Here is a 24,616-nt window from a genome sequence, read left to right on the forward strand (position 1 = left end):
GCGGCCTCCTCATTGCCTTTGAGCTCTCCTCAGCTGTCCTTGGGCTGCTCCCCCGCTGGCCTGTCCCCCTCCCCCTCCACAGGAGCTGCCAAGGCCTCTGTCTGGTGCTCTCCCCTCCTGTCCTGCTTCTTGGATTTCAGAGGCAGTCAGAGGCTTCCCTGATGCTGGCGACGGCCTTGCCTCGAAGTTCTGGAATTGGCTCCCAGCCTTCCTCCTGTCTCCTGGGTGTCTTGTGTGGCAATACGGCTCTATTTCAGGGTCCTCGGGAGCACCCGGCATTGCCTCAGGGTTTGCACTGAATGGAGAAGGTGGCTCACAGCCTGCTTCATGGACCTGGGTATTGGATGGAAAATTGGATCAGGACTCCTGTGTGACCTTGGGTAGATCCCTTCACCTCTCTGAACCTGAGGTTTTCTGCTTAGGACTAATGCAAAGAAAATATGGGTGGATGTCACCCACCCGGGTACCAGGCTCTCCCGGCTCCATGCTGGATCCTTGCACATCCTGGGACTCCAGTGGATTTGTCTTGGTGGCTTTACAATGGCTTACAGTGTTCTGTCTTTCTTAAATCATGAAGTGTCTTAAATGTCTTTGTGGAAAATAAAATGCTTACATAGAACAAAAGGAGAAAATGGAGCACATTTTAGCACATAACTTACACAACTTGCATGTTTATGCAAATACTCTTATGGAAAGGGTCATGCTATAATTTCTTTCAGATTGTTTTTCCTATCAATGTATCTGTCTGTCTATCTATCTATCTATCTATCTATCTATCTATCTATCTATCTATCTGGCATGTAACCTTCAATGTTCTTGTACCAGCATAATCAACTTGGGATACGTGTAGAGGTCAGGGTCCCCAGCTTCTTCAAATTCCTGGGCCCAATGGTGAGGTGGAAGTTGTAGGTGGGGATGAAGGTGAAAGAGGACAGAGGTTTAGAGATGGTGTGGCTGGGGCCTCTCCCAGGAGGCTCTGCGAGGCATTGGGAAGTGAGTTTGTTTGAGTGCAGGGGCTACAGTCAAGAGCATGCTCTGTCAAGGGCTGTGGGTGTTAGAAAAAAAAGGGTGTGGAAGAAGCACTCTTTGGTCCCCACCATGTGAGGAGTCAACAGACCATCGGTTTTTAATCTGTGGCTCGTGACCCTTTCAGAGGGGTCACCTAAGACCATTAGAAAACACAGATATTGGGGTTGGGGATTTAGCTCAGTGGTAGAGTGCTTGCCTAGGAAGCGCAAGGCCCTGGGTTCGGTCCCCAGCTCCGAAAAAAAGAACCAAAAAAAAAAAAAAAAAGAAAACACAGATATTTATATTATGACCTATAACAGTAGCAAAACTACAGTTATGAAGTAGCAACGAAAATAATTTTTATGGCTCCACAACGTGAGGAACTGTATTAAAGGATCGCAGCAGTAGGAAGGTTGAGAAACACTGCAACACACAAAGCAGTGCAGTCTCACAAGAGAAGAAGCTGGGTTCTGTGCTGCCGAGTGAGTTAGACTGAGTGCAGGCGGTTGGTGGATCAGGATTGCAGGGTGCACGGAGTCCCTCAGCAAAGAAAGGGCTTTGAAGACTTCAGGTTAGGAGCTGAAAGGAGATGGTGTTTCTAGACTGAGAAAGAAAGGTCCTGAAGGAGGCAAGGAGGAAGAGAGGAGCACACTGTGACCACATGCTGTTGCAGAGGGAGGTGTCAGATTGGAGGAGATTTGTACTCCTTGGAAGGGTAGTGCACATGTATGCTTGTGGCATTAATATGTGTACCTTTATGTATTTGTGTATAAACTCGGTCACATTGCAAAAGAGATTTTAGGTGCCTTGACTTTAGACCAAGAACAAGACCTCGGGAGGAAAAGAGTATGATTCTATAAAAGAGAAAAGATATATTTTCCAGGGTTTATTCCCCAACTGCCAGAAATCCCTGTGAAAAGTTTGCTTAAGCAAAGAAGAATTGGTTAGTTAATTGGAGGAGGAGAAGGAAGGGGAGGAGCAAGAGGAGGAGGAAGAAGAGGAGGAGGGGGAAGAGGAGGAGGGGGAAGAGGTGGAGGAGGAAGAGGAGGAAGAGGAGAAAGAGGAGGAGGAGGAAGGGGAGGAGGATGAGGAGGAGAAGAAGAAGAGTTAGATGACAAAGAAAAAGAAAATGAGGAAGAGGAAGAGGAAGAGGAAGAGAAGGAGTACTGAAGAGATGGCTTAGCAGTTCAGAGCACTTAACTGCTTTTGTAGGAGACATAAGTTCATTTCCCAGCACCCAAGTCCAAGATTGATTCACAATCACCTAGCATTCATGGATCTGACTCCTTCTACTTGCCTCTTTGGGTGCCTTCATTCATGTGCACACACAATTAGTTAAGAATAACAATAAAATCATTTTTCAAAGAATAAGAGAAAAGAGAGCTCAGAGATTTCTGGTTCCAGGCATGGCAGGATCAAGAGGTTCAAATGCATTTTCAATCTCTTCTCTTTCACTTTCTTAAACTCTTGGCTCCATGCTCTGTGCTGATTTTCTTCTCAGGCTTGCTCAGTGAGTGAGAAAGTAATGGCAGAGTCAGTCGCTCCACATTCTCACAGTTTTGCCCTCAGAGGAAACAGCTTTTCTAACAATACCAACAATAGTTCCTGGATGTAAAGCATTAATGTCTTAATCTGTTTTTTGTTCTTGTGACAAAACACTGGAGACTGTGATTTACAAAAAAAAAATGGGAGGGAGTTATTTAGTCTTTTAGTTCTGGAGACCCAAGAAATCCAAGATCAGATGGATGTCTCACAGTGGTTTGCTCCCACTCACTGTGGAGAGTGGAAGGCAGAGGGAGGAAGTTACTCCTTAACCTGTGCTCCTGACCCCGTCCCCAGGCCTCACCTCCCAGTACCTCCCAGCACCTCCCAGCTTCATGGACAGATGATCTCAGCCTCAGCTGCATGTTGGGAGTACGTATTCAAATCATAACAACTGATTTGTGCCTGCTGTAGTTGGGCTTGAGCCATTCTGCTGGGCTTGGTCAGGGTTATAGTTCTTTCTTTCCTGTGACAGAGAAGGTGGTTCCTGAGGCCTCAGAGGAGGGCTGAGGAGGAGGTTAGGGCAGGGATCAGCAGCTGGGTGGCCTAAGAGGGAGGATGGAGAGAGCAGAGGTAGGTGGGGGCAGGAGAGCCTCTCTTAGCAGCCCTCCCCCATTCCTAGGCTGGACAGGGTGGTGAGGTGGTTGGCAGGCTCTAGAAGCAGTCAGGAGTTGGGGAGGGAAGGGTCAGGGATGGGAAGGGTCAGGTGTGGAGAGGCTCAGGAATGAGGAGGGTAGCTGAATACTGCTGTCTGAGAGCCCTTAGGCTAGGAAGAAAGATGTGGGGAAAGTCCTGGAGTCACCAAGGACTCAGGAGGCAGAGGCTAGGACTTCTCTCATCTGGGGAAGGCTAGATGCATGGCAGGTGAGAGATGAGTGTGTGTGGCTCCTGGAGCCCACAGTGAGAGCAGGGGGGAGCCAGGCTAGCGTTTAGATATGCTTTCTGTGGCATGTGGATGAAAGAGGGCCGCAGGCTGGCCGTGTCAGGGGATGGGGATCCTATTCTACTGGGTGAGTGTGGGTAGATCAGGGCAGGGTAGGATGAAGGAGGAGACCATCATTAAGGACCAAATAAACACCCTTTTAGATAGTGGTAGAAACTGGGGCAAAACGCCCATTGGTAATGAGGCCACACACAGCCGACAGTGTGTGTGTCCGTGTGTCCGTGTCCATGTGTGTGGATGATGTGTGTGTTGCTGTGAGCAGCATATTTGTGTACAATGGATACGAGCATGCATGAATGAGGCAGATGGTTGATATTTACACACAAATGTGTACACATGAGTAAAAAATACACAGTAAGCTGGGTGTGGTGGCTCTCGCCTTTAGTCCCAGAACTAAGGAGGCAGAGGCAGGCAGATCTCTGAGTTTGAGGCTAGCCTGGTCTACAGAGTAAATTCCGGGACAGCCAGGGCTCCACAGAGAAACCTTGTTTCAAAAAACCCCTCCGAAACCAAAGCAACAACGCCAAAAAGAAATACACATGTACACGTGTGTAATGCATGGGATACATGCATGGGTACATTATGTAATGCATGCATACATGTAAAGTTTGTGTGCATGTTTTATGTGTGCGATGCATGCTTGTACAGGATGCTGGGGGTGCATACATAGGAATGATCACACATGTTTGATCACACATGTGTGATCAAACATGCATGTTTGTTCAGCTACCCATGTGATGTATGTGTGTATACTGATGTGTGGGTGCTTGCATGCTGTGTCCATTTGCATGCTGGGAGGCCATTTGAGTGTACTTCAGTGTGGCTGGGCCCCTGAATGGAGGCACAGCCATCAGACACCTGCTCATCACTGAGACTCACCCAACCTGCAATGCCTTTCGCATGGCTGGGGGAAGCAGAAGAGGAGGCTGCAGCTTGGGGCACGCAAGGTTAAGTCAGCAGATGGATGGGCTTTTCTGCCTAGTGCTCAGCCCCTCAACACTCTGCCTTCTCCTTGGACTTATGGGTTCAGCTTTCCTAGAAGGTCCTTCAGCACCTTGTCCACAAAAGTCCAGCGTTCCACATCTCGAAACCAGGGAGGCAAACTTGTCGTCCCTCCAGAGGGGAAGGGCTTGGCATTTCTCCTCTTCCCTGGTCCTTGGCCTCAGACCTTGGCAAATGCTAGCTGCCTGACCATAGCCCTTGTCTTCTAATCATCAAGATTCCTGTGGGCCCAACCCCTGCCTAATATCTACGGTGTGTTTTGTCCCTCCGCCCCGCCCCCACTTCCTAGTGAGAAGCTTCCTGTTGCTGGGTCAGTGGTCAGAGGAACTGACCTTCCTGTGGCCTTCCTCAGGCATGGGTCTCCAAGCACACAACACCTGGGACACCTTCCCGCCTCTCCCTGTCCCTGGCTCCTCTCACAGCTCCTCCCTCTCTGCTTCAGCCTCCTGCGGTTTTAATGAGGGTTCAGCCTCCTGTGCTTGCAGCTCTGCAGCAGTATGCTTAATTAATAATTCCTCACTGCAGTTTCTCAGTGGAAATACTGCCATTTTCCCTCACTAATTGGAAGAGCTGGTTAAGCTCCAAGATGAACGACCCTTTCTGCTGGGGTGTCTTTGCCTGGAGTCTCCATCAGGGTGGCTGGGCTTGGCCAGGAGCTGCTGGTTTGCCTGAGCAAGGGTGCTGAGCTCAAAGGCCAGGAAGACAACTTGCCCCATCCTACATGTGCAGGGACAGCCCTTTCAGGGCAGAGATCTGGCCCAGTCAGGACTGATTCCTGACCTTTGGAGAGGACATGCTTACGGTAAATCTGGGGAGCAGCAGAGCCTCTCACGGGCCATTACCCAATCCGAGCATCTCTGCTCCACCCAGCTTCAGGGAGCACGAGTGTGGACTTCTGGAACCTTCCCTTGGCCTAGCCTATTGATGTCCCCATTCACTAGACCTCAGGTCCACCTTGGCCTGCATGCACTACTCTCCTTCCTTGGCACAGTGTCATTTGGCCTTGGTCTTATGACAGACAGGTCCTTAGCAAGATGTGTGCTCTCAGTTCCTGTGAGCTCAGTTCTTATCCTTCAGAGAAGCAAGGGAACCTAAGTTACACTGTACCATAGTTGCTGGTCATTCGGGGGTTGGGCAATAGATTGAGGGTGCCTGCTGAGGGTTGCTGACAATATCCTGCTTACTGTTGGTTGTCAATCTGATGAGATTTAGAATAGCCATGGAAACACACCTCTGGGTATATTTATGAGGGAGTTTGACAAAGGTTTAACCAAGATGCCAGGATCCATCCTGAATGTGGTGGAATCTCTCTCCCTCTCCCTTTTCCTCTCCCCTCTTTTCTTCTCCCCTCCCCCTTTCTCACTCTCACTTTCCCCACCCTTTCCCTTGTGGTTAGGGTTGAGGTTGAGGGGAAGGGATAGACTTTAAGCTCTGGCTGAAACCACACAAACTTGGTGGGGGAGGGGAGGTAGAGTTGACTATGAGTAGGCTTCGGGGAACAGAACAGGTTCCAGTTGGACAGAAGGCTTCTAGCTGAAGAGTCCCTGGGCCTTGGGCTCCCAGGCAGTGCTGAAGGGCCAGTCATGTGTCCCTTTTGGCTCTTGGTTGGCCCTGCTACTGGAAGGTTCATGAACAGGAATGTCTGAGTTTGGGGGTTCCTGCTGGCATGAGGGCTGAGAATGGCACTTCTGGGTACATGGAGATGCAGGTACTCCTTAGAAGAGAGTACTCTTCCAGAGTCCAGGGATTTTCATTCCATCCTGGGTCACCCGTGTTGAGCTCTGCTACACCTTACCTTCAGCAGGCTTTGTTTTCCTCGTGTGCAAAATGGGACAGTCTAGTGATGACCTGGCCGTGTCCAACTGATGGGGGAGGACAACATCTAGGATGTCACAGAGATGTGCAGGCCGGAGTAGTGAGCAGGAAGGCTTGGGAGGAGTTCTGAGCTCTCAGTGGAGCCCAGCAGATTTACTACTCTTGTTTCAAAAAGAGAGGGGAAATAGTGTGTGCTTGGCTGCTCTGTGGGTTGGGGGAGGAGCCTCGCCCTGACCCACTCCCTGCACACCCACCTCCTGGGCTCACTTAGCTCAGAGCTGGCAGCTACCCAGCTCCAAGTGAGACGTGGCAGCCAGGATGCTGAGGCCCAGCCAAGCCCCAGATGGCTGGCGTGAGGTGCTTCCCCCAAGCTGAGCAAGACAAGGACAGGCCCTGACCTGGTGGGAGGAGCAGGAAGGGGACAGAAGTCTGTGGAATGCCATCTCTGGCTTTGGCTCTGGCCCAGCCCTGCACCCAATCTGAAGTCTCTATGTAGATGCAGCGGTCTAAAACTTGGAGTTTGGCTTACTGGGGTCCATGCAGCAAGGAAAGCTTCAGAGGTCCTTGCTCAGATTCTGATTGGGAACATTTATGCTGGAACTCCCACGCTCCAGCCCCTTCCAGGCCATCTCCTGGCTCCATGTGTGTGTACATGTGTGTTATGTCTCTGTGTGTATGCAGTGTTCATATGCATATAAATTTTTAAATACTTTGCTTATCACTGAACTTATAATGGAGTTCCATCCAAACCAGCATACCACAAATAAAACTATTGTAAATCAAAATGTTTGTGGAGCCTGAAGAAATAGCACAGTCATGGGACCAGAGTTGGCATCCCAGCACTCGGGTAACAAGCCAGGACTCTCATGCATGGCCAGAAGGAGAAGGTCACAGTACTGCTGAGCCTCTTGGTCTCCAGTCTAGAGGAGAAAACCAAAGTCCCAGGAGGCTCAGAGAGAGACTCTGCCTCAAAGGAATAGTTGGGAGTGACAGAGGAGGACACTGGCACTCTCTTCTGGCCTTCACACACATGCACATACCAGACACACATGCACATAAATAAACATCTTGAAAAAAATGAAAAAAGTACTCGTAAGTTAGGAACCATCGAATTTTAGCCTAGCTTGCCTTAAGCATACTGAGGACGCTTACAGGAGCCTACCAGAGCATGCCCTACACAGGCACCCAACATGGCCCATCTCATGCAGTTACAGAGTTCTCCTTGTGGCCACATGACTGTCAGGTGTAGCTCACTGTGATGCCCAGCACTACACAAGAGGAGGTTGCTACACGGAGCCTACGTGGGAGAAGATCTAAACTCGAAGTTCAGGTCTGACTGGATGCATGTTAATTTCACACCATCGCACAGTAGAACATTGGTTAAATCATAAAGAGAACCATTGTGAGCCTGGTGCTGTTTTAAAAATAAATATTATAATTATTTGAATATATGTGTATAAGATGTGTGTGTGAAGGGGAGGGGGTGGAAGAAAGGGGAGGGTGAGGGTAAGGGAGGGGGGAGAGGGAGGAAGGAGAGAGGGGAGGGGGAGAAAGCGAGCACATGCCATGGCTCATACATGCAGGCAGAGGACAGCTCTGTGCACTTAGGTCTCTTCTTCCACCTTTATACCCCAAGACTAACACTCAGGTCACCAGGCTTCACCTGATGCTTCAGGTAAAGATGGTGTTGTTTCTTGACTGGCCAGGTTTCCACACTGTCTCTTGACTTCCTGTTGTAGGTGATGAGACAGATCCACTGTCTGTCCCTCTTCTATCCATTCAAAACAATTTTGTCCCCACTCTTAGCCCACAGTTTCCTGTGACCACAGTGATGAATTACCATATACCCATTGGTTTAAAACAATGAATAAAGGTTTATTCTTCACTCCCAGTACTGGATATGCAAATTTCAACAAGATAGACTTGTATGGCTGGTCCCATGCTCTCCACAGGTTCTGGGTGAGGAGCTGTTCTATGCCTTCCTTGGCTCGCTGGCATATTATCAGCCTTGAAGGCTAACATGTTCACTATCTCCCTGCTGTCTTACGGCCCTCTCTGTATCTGTCTACCCTTCTTTGGCTGCTTTAATGGCTAGTTCAGCCTGATATAGCAAGAAGCCAGTAGGCAGAAACATTAGAACTGGGTGGGATTCTGGTTAAAGTCACTGTGCTAGATTGTGACAGATGCCTGAGAGAAACAATGGGAAGGTGGTTTATTTTGACTCCTGCCTTCAGAGGCATCAGTCTTTGCTTTGCTGGCTCCATTGCTGTGGGCCTGTGGCAAGGCAGAGGCATTGTGGCAGAAGGTCATTGTGGGAGAAAGCTGCTTACTTCTTAGCAGCCAGAAAACAGAGAGGTGGAGGGGAGAGAGGGAAGGGCAGGGGGAAATACCCTCTAAAGGCCTGCCCCCAGTAACCCCACTTCCTCTCAGCCCCCATCTCCTAATAGCTCACTCAGAATGACCTCATCATCAATGAAGCTACCAGATTCACAGTCCAATCACTTCTCAGTAGTGCCCCCGGCTGGGAACAAAGTCTCTAACACATGAACTATTTGGAGGGAGGGGCACCTTATATTTGAACCTAATGGGACCCTTGCACATCCTGGTGGGTCGGGATCCTGCTCAGGTACAGAAGGCGGTATTCTTTCTAACCTGATTCACAGTTCTATGCCCAAATGATTTTTACCAGGATATGAACAGAAAGACTGGGTCCTGATGAAAGTTTGACCCAACAGAGAGTCTCTGGCACTGTCTCCTGTTCCTGTTCCTTGTTGTCACGGGTCTCAGTTTATGGTGATTCATTGCATGAGCCCCACAGCTGTTTGACCCTGGCTGTTTGTTGAGCAAGCGGTTGAACTACACTGAGCCTGCCCAGTGAGATCCCGAAGGATGGTATGGGGCGGGGGAGGGGCTCGGTTGGTAGCCCAGTACAGGGCAGATGTTGGACAAGGCTCTTCCAGAGAAATGTTCCAGAAGCTGTTCCTTCTGAGCTGAGAGAGCCAGGCCCTGGGTTAGTACAGCATTTCTAGTTGCAGGGGGCTAAGGGACAAACATCTGTTGAACATACACACAGCACATCTCTCTCTCTCTCTCTTATATAATTTGCTTTGGGGAGTAGTTTTGAGAAACTGTTTCCTGTTGTTGAGCCAGTGGACACCAAAGCCCTGCTCTGCCATTGGGGGTGGTTCTGGCATGGACCTCACTCAGATGGAAAGCGGGAAAGGCCAGGGGTGGGGGAGTTAGTTGGTAGGTGGGCAGCAGCAGGCTGGGGGAAGAGTGCCCGCACAGATGGGCTACAGCTGCTGTGCTAGGCAAGGTTTTCCTGGTCCCAGCAGGGTGGCCGTGGCCTTTCACTGTCCCCAGGAAGTGACCAAGGCTGTTGAAGTTGGGGGATAGGTCTGAAGGTGCTTGAGCAACTTGGGTTCCTTCTGCGAGTTCTCTAGGGTAAAGGTCAGGCCTGTGCTATGTCTCTGATACCAGTGGGATAAGCAGTGTCTGCAGGTATCTGACTTGGGATTGCTCTGGGGGACCTTGTATGACACAAAACTCAAGTATACGGTTCTTGCTCCAGCCCTGTCTACAGACCTATGGCCCTGGGTCTTTGGCTGCTGTAGGCTGTGGACCCTGGGACTGCGCTGCCTCTCTGGATGGCTCAACTGGGTTCTCTCCATATAACCCTACATGCATATTGGCTCTTTTTTTTTTGGTTCTTTTTTTTTTTTTTTTCGGAGCTGGGGACCGAACCCAGGGCCTTGCGCTTCCTAGGTAAGCGCTCTACCACTGAGCTAAATCCCCAGCGCATATTGGCTCTTAATTGGCTAAAGGTAGGGGAATTTTGAATGAATAGTCTTGACACTTCCCTGCTGGGTTTGTCTTGCCTCTCACACATTTCTGTAGACAAGAAAGCCACAGAATTCCTGCCCACAACCAGGTCAGAGTACTCTAGGACTGGGACAGACAGCTGTGAGAGCTAGGGACAGAAACCTGCTCCTCGGGGTCAGGAGCCTTGCCTGTGTCTACACTCACAGAGAATTAATGGGCATCTGAGTTAAAGAGCAGAAATGATACCTCCAAGCTCTGGCATGGGTAAAGCCATCAGAGCCCTTGGGGAGGTAGGAAGTGAGGTGAGGGGCCTTCAGGAGGAGAGGGTCCCCAGGATCCACTCAAAAATTCAGCTGGGGCTAGATTCAGTTAGTAAAGTGCTTACTTGAGGGCCTGAATTTGATCCTCAGAATCCATGGGAAAAGAACAGATGTGAACAAAACAAAACAAAACAAAACAAATAAAAAATGTTAGGTGTCCTTGGGTACACTTGCAATCCCAATACTGGGGAGATAAAGACAGGCAGGTCCATGGGGTTTGCTGGCGAGTCAGTTCAGACAGACTGGTGAGTTCCAGTCAATTGATAGACCCTATCTTAAAAGCCAAGAGTTATACCCCGGGAAATGACAACCAGGTGCATCTCCATATGCATGTGTGCACACAAGCACCTGCATATACACACACACTTGCACACACATAAACACAGATTTAAGGAACCCAGCAGAACATATCTGCTGGACTTACCACCATAAAGAAAAGGCACTTCCCTGAGTACTCTCAAGCTTGACTCCCCTCTGCTGAACACATCGTTACCACTTGGGTAGATCTTGCAAATACACTTTAAAAGGAATTCCTCTACACATCGTGACCTAGAATAAGAAGAGGAGATGTATACTGTGCGAGGCTTGGGGTGGTCATCATGGTACTCTTGCTTCCCTTACCCGCTCTCACCCTTCCTCTATAAGTAGGGAGGCCCCTTCTGTCTGTCCTCCACCTGCTTCTGGAGCCGTGCAGCTCTCTTTCCAGCTGGTGTGTCCGACCTTTCCAGCTGGCATTTCGAGTACTCTCTCTTGGCGCCTCCGAGTTCTGCGGATCCCGAGGCGGTCATTTGTCAGATGGTCCCGACATCCCTTCAGAGTCTCCTGCTGGGAAAACAATTGTGTCAGACAATCTCAGTGGCTTTCTTTCCCCTCCAAGCAGGCAACCCAAATGCTCTAAACCAGAGGGAAATCAGAGCCCGAGTGTTCTCAGGATGTATACTCTATTCTTCAGATTTTTTCCTGTAGGCTGTGAACTGTGTGTGCCAGATACCTGAGAGGGAAACCATTCTAACGTAGGGGAAACAGGCCTCAAAGCCAAGCGACTTTCTTACTTGCTATGTGTTTGAAGGTGCCAGACACTGGTTTGGCATTTGTTAGGATTATGCTAACTTTCTGTTGCCAGTAACTCAAAAGTCACAGACTGGGTGAGGTACATAGAAAGGATGTTCATTTTGATCCCCTGAGGTAGAAGTTCAAGGTCAAGGGTCTTACGTGGTGATGGCCTTCTGCCTGTAGCTTACATCATAAGGCCAAAGTCACATACCCATACATGGATCGGTATATGGGTGTCTGTTAGTCTCTTTCCCTCTTCTTATGAAACTACCACGACTCCCCTCATCCTAATCACCTTCACAAGGCCCTGCTTCTAAACACCTCACTCTGGATTGCATCCTCTTACACAGTACCTTTGTTTCATTTCTGTTGTGGTAAAGTGCCCTGGCAAAATCAATTTAAGGGCTTATAGTCCATCATGCAGGGAAGTAACAGTGGGAGGAGCGTGCAGGAGCTGGTCACATTGCATTTGTAGTCAAGAAATAATGAGTTATGGGTTAAAGAATACACTATGAGCTTGCCTTTTCATCCTTTGACATTCTGGATTCCCTGCCTAGGGAATAGTGCCACCCAAAGTGGTTAGGTCTTCTTACCTCAATTAATATAATCAAGGCCCACCATTCAGAAATTTTGCCAGGCACTCTAATCTAGACAGTCTTTCATCAAGACTCCTTCCCCAGGTGATTCTGAATTGTGTCCTGTTGATTAATTACAACTAGCCACCATGCACAATGAGGCTCAAACACCAGTCTGAGATCGAAGGGACCAAGTCACACACAGATCCAATATGGAAGTCTCCTGAGGTCAGATCAGCAGGGTAGTGGCCCAATAAAGAAACCAGCCATCACGATTGGGAAATAGTATCACGAAGAAACAGAACAGGACGGCAGAGCAGAACATGATGGGGGGGAGGGATACTTGTAAGCCAAGTCCTTTTGAAGGGGAGACATCTACAGAGACCTGGCCTTCTGGGAGATGCTTGTCACAGATGGAACTAACTGCAGGTGCAAAGGCCCAGAGGCAGGAGCTGAGCTGAAGTGTGCCAAGGACATAAGGAAGACCTCCATGACCAGACTGAGAAAGAAATGAATAGTGACGAGGTCGGTCACGTGGTAGGAAGCCACCGGAGGGTTCTGAGCAGGCGGGTGACAGTTCTGATTCCCGTTTTAGCGATTCTCTTGCGTAGCCATGCAGAGATCGGAGAACGAGGTCAGAGAGGCTCAGTTACCCTGGCTGCTAGCCTGGCATGCTCACGGCACTGTAGGCAGATGGTACAGCCTGGCTTGGGAAGTCCCTGCAATGGTGAGCCTCCAAGTCCTGGCTGTCATAAACTCTTAGGTAGAGTTTCTATTCCTCTGCACGGAGATTCTGGTGGGATAAACGCCTGTCTTGGGGTTGATTGGGTGCAAGACCCTTTAGAGGACCAGAAGGACTCATGGACCCCTCTCTGTAGAGAAGCTCATAGCCTCTCTGTTGGGGTGGCTGCCAGCACAAAATGGGAGGGATTGCTGAGGGCAGGAACCTACATCCACAGTGTGGATGGCTGCTGCCCATACCAGCAGAGCAGGGGTCTGCACTGGGCTCAGGTTGGGCTCAGGTTGGCTGGCCATGGGCTTAATATTTCCCTCTGTCTTACCTGATCTGGTGGGAGTCTTCCTTCTAGGCTCTGGGTTTACACAAAGGATTCAGGTCCAAGGCTGGTACTGATTAGAACTCTGCCCAGCAGCTGACCAACCTCTACTTGCCTGTAGTGTCTCTCATAAGGGTTCATTCCTCCTGCCTCAGGGCACTGGCTCCTGTTTGATTTATGCTGGCAAAAATGTTGGGCTCTCAGTGCCCATAAAAGTGCATGGTCATGGGAGATGGATGGTTTCACAGATGCTTCCTTCTGGGGTTGCTGTGTGGATGTCAGGAGCATCTGCCTGGCACTGGATACCAGAGCTTTAGTAAGACTGGTAGACAGGGAGCACATCTTCCCTTGATGTGTTTAAGGGCAGCTACCTTCCTCCACCGTCCCTTGCCTGGACTATGGAGAGCACTCAGGGCCTCTACTTGTTCACACTCTTCCCTGGTCATGAGGGTCTATGCAGAATTCTGAATGTGCAAGTATGCGAGTGTGTGCCCCGTGAGTCTGTGCATGTGTTTGAGTGGGTTTGCAAATGTGTGCTTGTGTATCAGTGTGAGTGTGTAGTCAAATAGTGGGTATGACTCTGTGTGTTTGTATGTGTGTTGAGCTGTATGTGAGATCAAGTGGTTATAGTTGAGTGTTTTGAATGGTGTTTGTTCTGTGTGTGGCTTGTGTGTGAGTGTGTGCTTGCATGACATGTCTCTGTGTGAATGTGTGTGTGTGTGTGTGTGTGTGTGTGTGTGTGTGCGCGTGTGTGTGTTTGTCTTAGTTTTCTGTTGCTATAACAAAGTACCCGAGGCTGGGTAGTTTATATAAGATAGGCGTTATTTGATTTGGCCTTCTGGAGGCTGGGACATTGAAGAGCAAAGCAGCAGTACCTGGCCAGATTCTAGGGCCTTCCTGCTGTCATCACATAGAGAGAGCAAGCATCCCAGCTCAACACTCTTCCTTTTCAGATAAAACCACTGATGCTGCAGTGTGACCTCCCCCACCATGAACTTTTGCTGCCCTCCCAAAGGTCCCCTTCCTGATGCCATCAGCAAATGACTTTGAGAATTAACTTTCCAGCATGTGAACTTTGGGGTGTACATTCAATGCACCTGGGAAGCCCCACCCAGGGTCCCTTGGCTTCTCATTCTGGGGTTGGTGACTATTTGTGGGTATCATATAGGTGCATGGGTCTGAGTCTGTGTACGCTGTGGGCATGTACTCATGGGAGTGCTCCCAGCCATCAGTTGACTCATTGCCAGAATGGGCTGGGGTGGAGCTGCTGCCTTTGAGTCCCTCTCTCTTATGCTCCAGGGACATTGCTCTCTTTGGTCCCAGGTGCTGAGCAGAGCTAGACTCTTGTACATGTGTCCTGCCAGGTGGTTCCTTCCGACCTCTGCCCATCCCTCTTCAGGCCTCTTTTCCCACCAGGATCAGTTTTAAAGATTTCTCCACTTCTGAAAAAGAAAAGTCTAATTTCAAAGGTTCCATCACTTTTGTACAATTTTGTAGTCATCTGAATATATTCTCCTTGCAAAACCAGAACATCAGGTGAAGTCCTAGGTCTGAGCCTCCCCTGAGCCTCCACCCCTCTGTGGGGATGCCATTTGGACCTCATTGCCTGTGTTGATATGAGCTTCAATGCACTTAGAGAAAAAGTATAAAGCAACATTTGTGTATTTCTTCCCTTTCTTTAAAAATGTTACATATGTGTCTTTGAAACATGCACTGTAATTACCACCCAATAATTTGTATATTTCACTCAGGAAACACATCCTGGAGTCCCGACTGTGTTGATATGTAGAGGCTGGGCTTGTGTTGTAAGTCCCAGCCCAGCATTGCTTCATATAGAGACACAAAGACTAAGTAACAATCCCCCACAGCTGAGAACATGGGTTGTTTTCAGTCGTTTGACCTCAAAAGCAAACTGAGTGCGTCTACTTTCCGCTTAGCTTGGTGGCGGTGTTAGTAATGGTGGGGGTAGTGATGGTGTTGTTGTTGGTTATACGGAGGTGGTGGTGATGGCGTGCATACCCTGGAGTGGACCACGTAGGACCACATTTCAGTGGTGAGAAATGACATGGATCAAGGCTGACTTCGGCATGTCTGGCTTCTGGGAACACGGGGCTTGGGACAGAGCCATGCATGTAGGTCTCCTAACTCTCTCCAGACTTCCCAGCAGACATGTTAATTATTCACTGATTTTTCCCCCTTCCCTTCTCCCCAATCTTTTTACTAGGCTTGAAAGTGTTTTTTTCCTCAGATTCATTTACTTTTATTTTATGTGTATGAGTGTTTTTCTGCATATGTGTCTGTATACCATGTGTATGTGGTGCCTGAGAAGGCCAGAAAAACAGGGGAGTGGATCCCCTGGGCCTGCTGTTTAGCAGAGAAGTCCATTGAAACTTGGTGTGAAAGACTGAGTAAGAGTTTCCCAAGCAGGGAGTCCCAGGGCCCATGCAGAGGCAGCTGAAGGTTGTAGAGCTTGAGAGAACTGATGAGGCAAAGCCTGGGTGCTCGGGAGTTAAGAGCTGTGCCTGTCCTTGCTCTCCATTGGCTCCAGCCCCCTTGTCTCTGGTGGGCACGTGGTGCTCACTGGCAAGTTCCACCCGTGGACATTTGTGAGCATGGCTTGTGTTCTCCCTCATGCTTCTCTGGGTAGCGCCCGAGAAAGGCAAAGAGTGAGTTGGTGGCACTCTCAGGACATCCTCATAGCTCTCTTCTTGTCCCAAATCAGGGCTGGCAGTTCCTCTTTTAGCCAGTCACGTCCACCTTGGGGTCCCCAGCTGTGTCCAGGTGCCCTCACCTGGTCTACGTTTGCTGTAGGCAGAGCCCTGTCAATGCCACACTGCTTGGTTTCTAGAGACATATATTTTGGGCAGTGACTCCCATCACTTCCTCTTCTTCAAAGTCATCATTCTAAATTTATATTATATGTATAGTTTTTCTAGCTCCTTAAGGTGCCATATACATCTTAGAATAATTGAAACAACCAAGTTCCTACCTATGGGAATGTTTAATAATCTCAACAGGAAACTGCACATGACTTAATATTCATCCCATGTCTCTAAAAGATCACTTTGATAATTTAATTAGACTTACTTTATACCCACAGACCAGCTTGTGAAGAACTGACATTTTTGCTATGTGCAGTGTAAATCCATGAATATGGTATACCTGTCATTTATTTGCATTTTCTTTTACTTCTCCTTTTCAGAACGTTATACTTCTTAGTGTACAAATCCGGTACAAGTATTTTAGATTTGTACTCAAACCTGTATATTTAAGAAAATTTAAATCACCATATATATTTTGAGAGAGAGAGAGAGAGAGATGGAGAGAGAGAAAGAGAGAAGAGAGAGGAGACAGGAGAGGGAGGGAGAGAATGCCATAGAATGCCTGTGGAGGTCAGAGGACAACCTGTGGGAGACAGTTCTCTCCTATCATGTGGATCCCCCGCAGCAAACTCAGGTCACCAGGCTTGGTGGCAAGTGCCTTTACGTGTGGAGCCACCTCACCCAGTCCCCAAGTGTATTGTTTTTGTTTCAGCTTTATAAATAGTTTAGAAATGTATCCACTTGTAAATAGTCCCACTTTCCAAGATTTCATTGCAAGAACTGGTTGAGCTTTTGTGTTTTGACCTCACAGAACCTAATCTTCCAGTTCCAGGGATCAGGCGCGTTGCACAACCAGGCTGGCGATGAGTAGAGATAGTCCTGCAGTTCATATCTTCTGTGTTTATTTTTCTTATTGTACTTTCCAAGACTGTCAGTAGGAGTCCCAGTATTCATTTATGATGGACACATTCCAAATCTTGCAAAACCTTTTTCCTGAGGTCTCACGAAGCTTTAGTAGTTTTTGTAGAATCTCTTTATTAAAGTTGACGTAATTCCTTTGCCTATTAGGCAACTGAAATTTTACATTATAACTCATGAATGAATATTGTTTTTAAATCATTTTTCTCTACATCATTTATATAATTTTTTTCCTTATTCTGCTAGCATGGTGCATTGACATTAAACCATTAAATAATCAATCAATCGGGGTTGGGGATTTAGCTCAGTGGTAGAGCGCTTGCCTAGCAAGCGCAAGGCCCTGGGTTCGGTCCCCAGCTCCGAAAAAAATAAATCAATCAATCAGTCAATCAATCAAAGTGTTACTCCTGCCTGCATTTAGTTTACCTTGTTGAGAGTGTATTATACTTTTGGTATAGTGCTGGATTAGATGTACTAGTGATTTACTGAGAGCTGTTAGGTCTATCTTAGGAGCAGATTGTTTTGTTTGCTTTTGTTTTTTTTTGTTGTGAGGTAGAGGCTTTATTATATAGCCAGTGCCTACTTGTATGGTTTGAATTACCTTATAAGTGCATGAGCAATACTGGAAGAGAAAACATTAAACTTGAGTCTGGACAGATGGCTCAGTGGTAAGAGCAGTCGTTGCTCTTCGAGAGGACCAGAGTTCAGTTCCCAGTATTACATTAGGCAGCTCACCCCCATGTATAACCCTCGCACCACTGGGTCTGACTCCAACTTCTGGCTTCTGCAGGCAACTGCACACATAAATGACCATGCAATACACACACACACACACACACACACACACACACACACACACACACACACACTCTAAAATAAATTTTAAGTCTTAAGATATTATTGAATTCAACATGGCCCACTGAACCAACTAAGCAGGGATCACATGGGCTCACAGAGACTAAAGCAGAAAGCAGAAGGCTTGCCTGGGTCTGCACCAGGTCCTGTGTGAATGTGTTATGGATGCCAGCTTGGTGTTTTTGTGGAACTCCCAACAGGGAGTGGGTGTGTCTCTGACTCTTTTGCCTCCTATTGGGTTGCCTTGTCCAACCTCAATGTGAGGACTTTTGCCATGCCACATTGTATCTCACTTTGTCATGTTTAGCTGTTGTCTCTAGGAGGGAAACAGAGAAGGAGTGGATCTGGAGAATAGAGGAGCTAGGAGGAGTGGAGGAAGCAGACCTGGTGGTAAAACTGTATCATATGAGAAGAGTCTATTTTCGATAAATAAAAAAATATTGAATTCATTGCTGAGTTTTTTTTTTTTCTCCTGAGGATTCTGGTCTTCAGTCACTGTGTGATTGGCTCCAGAGTTCTCTCCTAGATGCCCTGCATGCTCAGTCCACACTGCACAGCTGGACCCAGTACCCCATGTTCTCTGGGAACTCCCCCATGCTTGCATGGGCCCTAGATAGTTTCCCACTTTGGGACCCACTGACTGGGTCACCTAATCCTCAGGTGTCAGATCTCAGATGAGTAAAGAAATCAATGTCTTGGAGCCTGAGCGTCACAGTTTGTAAAATCATGACTCCTCCTATTGTCTTCATTTGAATTTTCATTCCTTAATAACTTCATAAAGCAGCCATACCCTGCCTAGTTTATCTCCAAATATTATAATTTCAATCTGCAACAACACTTCAGAATTTTTGGTGAAATACCTTCTCTTAAGAAGTATTTTATGCGGATGGATGTTTTGCTCATATGCGTACATGTGCACCACGTATGTGCCTGGTGTCCCTGGAGTGCAGAGAAGGGTGTTGGAGACTCTGGAATTGGAGTTGCAGAGGGTTGTGAGCCTTTGTATGGATGTTGGGGGAAAGCAGCCAGTGCTCCTAACCATTAGGCCATCTCTCTAGTCCCATTTTCCTTCTTCCCCCGCCTCCTCTTTTTCTTTGCTTTTGGTATTGAGTCTTTGAGATCCTGTTGCATATTTTACACACAGAGCATCTTTCAATTCAGATCAGTCACATGTCTAGCTCACAATAGCCTCCCCTGCCCATCACTACTACACTAGACAACGCAGCTCCCAAGACCTGACACTTCAACATTTCTGCTTCGAAGCACTAGTAATAAACACGGGTTAGCCTCGTCAAGATCAGACAGCCAGAAACAATAGAATTTATCTGTGGTGCTGCTTAATATGAGGTTTCCTTTACAACTAACCGGAAATAGATTGTGGTATAACCCATAGAGTATACACGCACGCGCACATACATACACACAAACATGCATACACACACTCACACACAGTTGTAAACCACATAGTGACATTTTAATCACTGTTATAGACATACGACAATGGTCTCATAAGCTTCTGTCACCTAGTGATGTGGCCATAGGCGATGCATAATAGCAGGCTTGCCCTAAGGATGCATTTGTCAGAATGTGTCTCATTGAGTAACATATAAGTGCTTGGTGCCACTTTATAGTGGAAAAACAGGCTGGGAAAGGCCACATAGCCTCAGAGTAACAGAGTAACAGAGCCGAGATCATTTCTAAAGAGTGGTAGCTGTCATGATGCTGACTAAACTAATTGGTTTGACTCTTTTCACAATCTATGTGGATTTAAAAATACCACATCATTTCCCACAAATAAAAGTGTGTGTGTGTGTGTGTGTGTGTGTGTGTTTGTGTGTGTGTGTGTTGTTGGGTCTAATTCTTTTCTTCAGCCCGTGAGATTCGAGGATGGTGGGTAGTTAATAGTTAATACTGACTGGCAACTAGTTGGATTTAGAACCACCTAGAACACCTACCTCAGGATGAATCTGTGATGGTGTTTCTACACAGTTGTAACCCCGAGCTGTACCCCTGAGTGTGGGTGGCACCAAGTTGAGCTGAGCATCAGAACTGAGCTCTCTCTCTGCTTCCTGGCTGCAGATACACCGTGACCAGCTGCTTCATGTGCCTATCTCCACGCCTTCCCCACCGTGGTGGACTGTACATCCCCAGACTGTGAGCCAAGCCAGATCCTTCTGTCTTTAGGTTGCTCTGATCAGATGTTTTGTCAGGGCAGTGAGGAGAGAAGATAGCTTGGGCTGGTAAGATGGTTCAGCAGGTGGTGGCCTCAGCTGCCAAGCATAGCAGCCTCAGGTGGATCCCTGAGACCCACAGGGAAGAAGGAGAGAAATGATTCCTGCAGGCTGCCCTCTGATGCTACATGTGCACCGTGGCACACATGCACATGTGCAGACACACGAGAACGAATAAGTGTGATAAACAAAATAACAGAAGCAATCTAGAAGATAAAGTCACTGGGTCTGTGAGCAATGCCCTTTGCTTTCTTATTTCTCTCTGGAAGGCGAAGCCCCCAGAGCTTCCACCCACATCTCAGTGTGACGTTCTTGTAGCAAGGACCAGTTTATCCTCCGCGGCCAGGGTGATGGGCTTGAGTCTAAGCCCAACAGGGAGGTCTGGTCAGAGGCAGCTGCTGTCTGCAACCTGGGGAGGCCCCTGTTCACAGCTGGCACTCAGCCCATGCAGAACACGCTCCTGCCTCTGGCTTGCGGGGCCCATCCAACTTCTCACATCCTTCTTCTGGCTCTGTACAGATGAAAGGTTCTCTCCAGGGCCAGAGCAATAACACTTTATCTGTCTGCTGGCTTGCATTTCCCAGACTGTTTCCGAATTAGGTTTTATGTATGAGGATGCTTAAATAATATCATTGTGTTAATTTGGATCTCAGCTTTAAAGTGCATATTTGAGCATACACATCATTCCTCCAGAACCAGGGCCCCTTTGTAAAGGGTGTTTGTCCTAAGTGAGAAGTATTTTTCAAAAGCTTATTATGCCAAAAGCACTGTGCTCAGTGTTAGGGACACAGAAATGAAAGGGGGGTCTGTCCTGATCTCAGGCGGGTCATAGGCAAGAGGGCAAGGAAAAAAAAACAGTGAAAAAGAGGGTGATAAAAGCAAACCAACAGGTACCTAGGAAGGATACTGTGCCCTTGTAAATCTCCCAATCCACAATTAAACGTGCTTTTGCCCAGCATACAAAATACTTATAAGAAAATCACTTATAAGCATAAGAAAATATACTTAGAAGAAAAATCACTCCAGGAAAGCAGAAAAGTAAAACAAGGAGAATCAATTATGCCATTTTGGCATAGACACCGGGGAGACAATAGTCTCCCCGCAAGGATGTTCAGGTCCTTGACCCCGGAATCTTCAAACATGCTTTGTTAGATCGTGTTGGGGAATGAGGACGGCCCACGAAGTAACAGTCATTCATTATTTGCCTTTAAGAGAGGGGATTATCCTGGATTATCCAAGTGAGCTCGGTGATTCTTAAAAGTGGAGGTCAGAGTCAAGGAGAGGCTGAAAGATGTCAGCTTTGAAGATGGAGGAAGAGGCCAGGAGCCAAGCAGTGCAAGAAAGAGGTCACTAGAAGCCACAAAAGAAAAGGAAACCAGTACTCCTTATAGCTTCCAGAAGGATCTTAGTCTATTCCCTCTCTTCCTCAAGCTTTATTGCAGCCTAAGAAGACCTATTTTGAACTTTTAAGCTCATGGACAACTTGTGTTGTTTTAAACCAGGAAGTTTATGTCTGTCGCATCAGCAATGGAAACTGAAAAGCTACCACTGGTTATGTTGGTGACCATTTTCCATCTCGTGACATACTTCTTCTTCTTCTTCTTCTTCTTCTTCTTCTTCTTCTTCTTCTTCTTCTTCTTCTTCTTCTTCTTCTTCTTCTTCTTCATCATCATCATCATCATCATCATCATTATTATTATTATTTTGGAGATACAACACATGTAGAGGTCAGAGGACAGCTCCATAGAGTTGTTTTTCTACTTTCAGCTTAACATGTGTCTCAGGGATCAGATTCAGGCTTGCCTCATTGAGGGACAAATGCTTTTTGCCACTGAGCCATTTCTCTTGTCCAATGACATATATAAATACTTTATAATGATATCCTGTTATTATCTTTTATCATCTTAGTTACTTTTGACATATTTTGGTCTTTTTCTGCCTTCTCGATGTGAATGTTCCATTATATTTGTTCTGTTTTACAATCATGAAGCATTGAGGCTATGAATTTGCTTTTGCTGACAGCTTTGGTTATCACCTAGACTTGCTGGTATGTTGGCTTCTTAATATCAGCATGTTAAAAAGTACTTGTGGGGGCTGGGGATTTAGCTCAGTGGTAGAGCGCTTACCTAGGAAGCGCAAGGCCCTGGGTTCGGTCCCCAGCTCCGAAAAAAAAGAACCAAAAAAAAAAAAAGTACTTGTGATTTTGATTTTATTAATTTTAGAACCATTTATGGGACAGTTTAACAAACTCCCAAGTGGTGGAGTTTTACTGTGTTAACCTGTCATGCTAATTTCTTGTGAATCCTCAATATCTTTGCAAGTTGAGATCAGACTTTGTTAGCTTTTATATTCAAATTTCACTGCTGCAGAGAATGACTTTCCTCTCCCAGCTAGTACAGACTTCTTGTAAGAATCTGTTATTCCCATCACTTTAGTCTTCCCATCAAATATTTCTAGATGTTTTGAGACTCCATCTCAGTTTTGTAGTTTTTCTGTACCCCTCCAGGTAATTGGTATCTTCCAGTCAGCATTCAGAGCTCTGAGACTGTTTTGGTCCATCTGGACTATTGTACAGCTGAACCTCATCTCTCTCAGATTTGGAGGCTGATCCCAGATCAAAGTATCAGCTTGTTTAGTCACCTCCTGGTTCATAGTAACATCTCATTTTGTTCTCACAGAGTAGGTGGGACAAGCAAACTCTGTTGGTCTCTCAGTACCTCATCATCTCTCAAAGGCCCAAGTTCCTCATATCATCCCATATGAACTTTGGAGGGGAGACATACATGCAGATCCATAGCAAAAGGACTTCAACCACCTTTCCCAGCTGCCTGGCCCTGGTGAAAAAGGAAGAGTTAGTCTCCATGGAGACTTGGCAGGGATATCCTGGTCCAGACCAAACACCCTGAATTATGAGCACAGAGGCCACCTGGGTGCTCTGAGACTTGGAGAATTCTGAAATTGCTTCATTTTCTGGTGTTTGCTCAGCTTCTGTAAATGTTAAGTGGGCTTTTGAAGGGAACACGTAGTCTGTGTTATAGGGTCAATGGAGTATGAGGAAACTAGTTGTCTCTGATGCCATGGAAACTGAGAGGCTTCAGAGAGAGGCCAAAAGAAGGGGATATGAAGGTCCCCAGTGGCCTTTGGGAAGAGAGGCAGAAGATGTGGTTGCCAGATTTTGGGAGGACAGCATCAGAGGCCAGCTTGCTGAGGAGCATGTGGAAGGAAGGGGTCTTTACTGACTCTTGGGGAGCACAGACTCAGGATTGGAAGGTGAGCCTTGTAGTTGGACAGAGGAAAAGGACCATGGTGGGAGGTAGCTGAAGGTTCGGCCTGTGAAGAGTATTCATCTTTTCTGCTTATGGGACTGAGTGAGCCAGAGCAAGGCATTAGCTACCTGTGTCCGGCTCTCAGTTCTAACTCTAGCTTCTTTTTTTATGGCTTAAATAGGGAATTATATACCCAACTCGTCCTCTCTACCCCCTGCCCATACATTGGGCTCATATACTAACAACAGCTTGGTTCCCAGTAATGACACTATTTTAGAAGGTTCTGAAGAAAGGAGGCCACTGGATAGACCTTTGAAGGTTACTCTTGTTGCCTGGCCCTTTTTTCCCCAATTCTGTCTGTTTCCTGGTTGTCCTGAGGTGAGCAATTGTGGAGCTTCTTAACTTCCTCTGCTTTATCAGAGGCCCAGAGACATGTAGGAAGCTGGCCATGAACTGAAACCTCTGAAACCATGAGCCAAGATGAATATCTATCACCTTTAAAACATGTCTATTGGGGCTGGGGATTTAGCTCAGTGGTAGAGCGCTTACCTAGGAAGCGCAAGGCCCTGGGTTCGGTCCCCAGCTCCGAAAAAAAGAACCAAAAAAAAAAAAAAAAACCAAAACATGTCTATTGGACTGGCCACGGTGGTGCATGCATGCAGTATCAACGTTCAGGAGGTAGAAATAAGAGGATCAGCAGTTCAAAGTCATCCTCGGCTATGTAGTGAGTTCAAGACCAACTAGGCTTCATGCAACCCTGTCTCTAAATAATCAGTAAATTCAAAAAATAGTAGCTGTCCTATATTTGTCATGGTAATGAGAAGTCTGGACAACACAAGGTCCCACACTCTGTCAGCATAGTAATATACCAACAACAGAGAAAAAGATCACCTTGGTAGCCAATTCCTGCACCCGTTCTAGGCTGGGCTCTCTTAGGCTATCAGCATGTTCTCAACCATAATGGTGGTAAGATAATGTCCCTTTGTGGCCTGTCCTATGATCCGATGCCATAGGCACATTCTTGTCTATGGTAATGGGCCGTCCTTTCCCTGGACCGTGATCTGGCAGCCTCTGACATGTGTTATCTTTAGTAACAGAAATCGGGGGAGGGGAGTGGGGTCTGAACTTGTCTTGTGTTTGGCTTTCTCAGGACATTGGTACATCCATGTCCACAATAATGGAAAGCTGATGTCCTTGTATGTCCTGAACTGGGCTCTGTTAGCCATTGGCACCTTCTTCTCTGTGGTAATGGAAACCCAATGTCTCTCTGTGTCCAGGGCTGTGATCTGTTGCCAGTGGCATCTTCTTGTCCATGGTAACAGAAGGTGGGGCTCCATGCTTGTCCTGGGCTACGATTTATCACCCACGGTTATTTTGTTGTTCTTGGTG

General features: G+C 47.3%; 1 protein-coding gene and 1 long non-coding RNA gene across 2 annotated transcripts in view; both read left to right on the forward strand.

The window, feature by feature from the left end:
- Positions 1-23,850, forward strand: part of LOC134480782 (uncharacterized) — a 45,648-nt gene extending 21,798 nt beyond the window's left edge. The window contains exon 2 of the long non-coding RNA XR_010055601.1: positions 258-23,850. This is a non-coding gene — a long non-coding RNA (uncharacterized LOC134480782). The remainder of the gene's footprint in view (positions 1-257) is intronic.
- Adamts2 (ADAM metallopeptidase with thrombospondin type 1 motif, 2) overlaps positions 1-24,616 on the forward strand; it is a 205,454-nt gene that overhangs the window by 23,420 nt on the left and 157,418 nt on the right.

This window comes from Rattus norvegicus, chromosome 10 (assembly GCF_036323735.1).
Source record: "Rattus norvegicus strain BN/NHsdMcwi chromosome 10, GRCr8, whole genome shotgun sequence".
Lineage (NCBI taxonomy): Eukaryota > Metazoa > Chordata > Mammalia > Rodentia > Muridae > Rattus > Rattus norvegicus.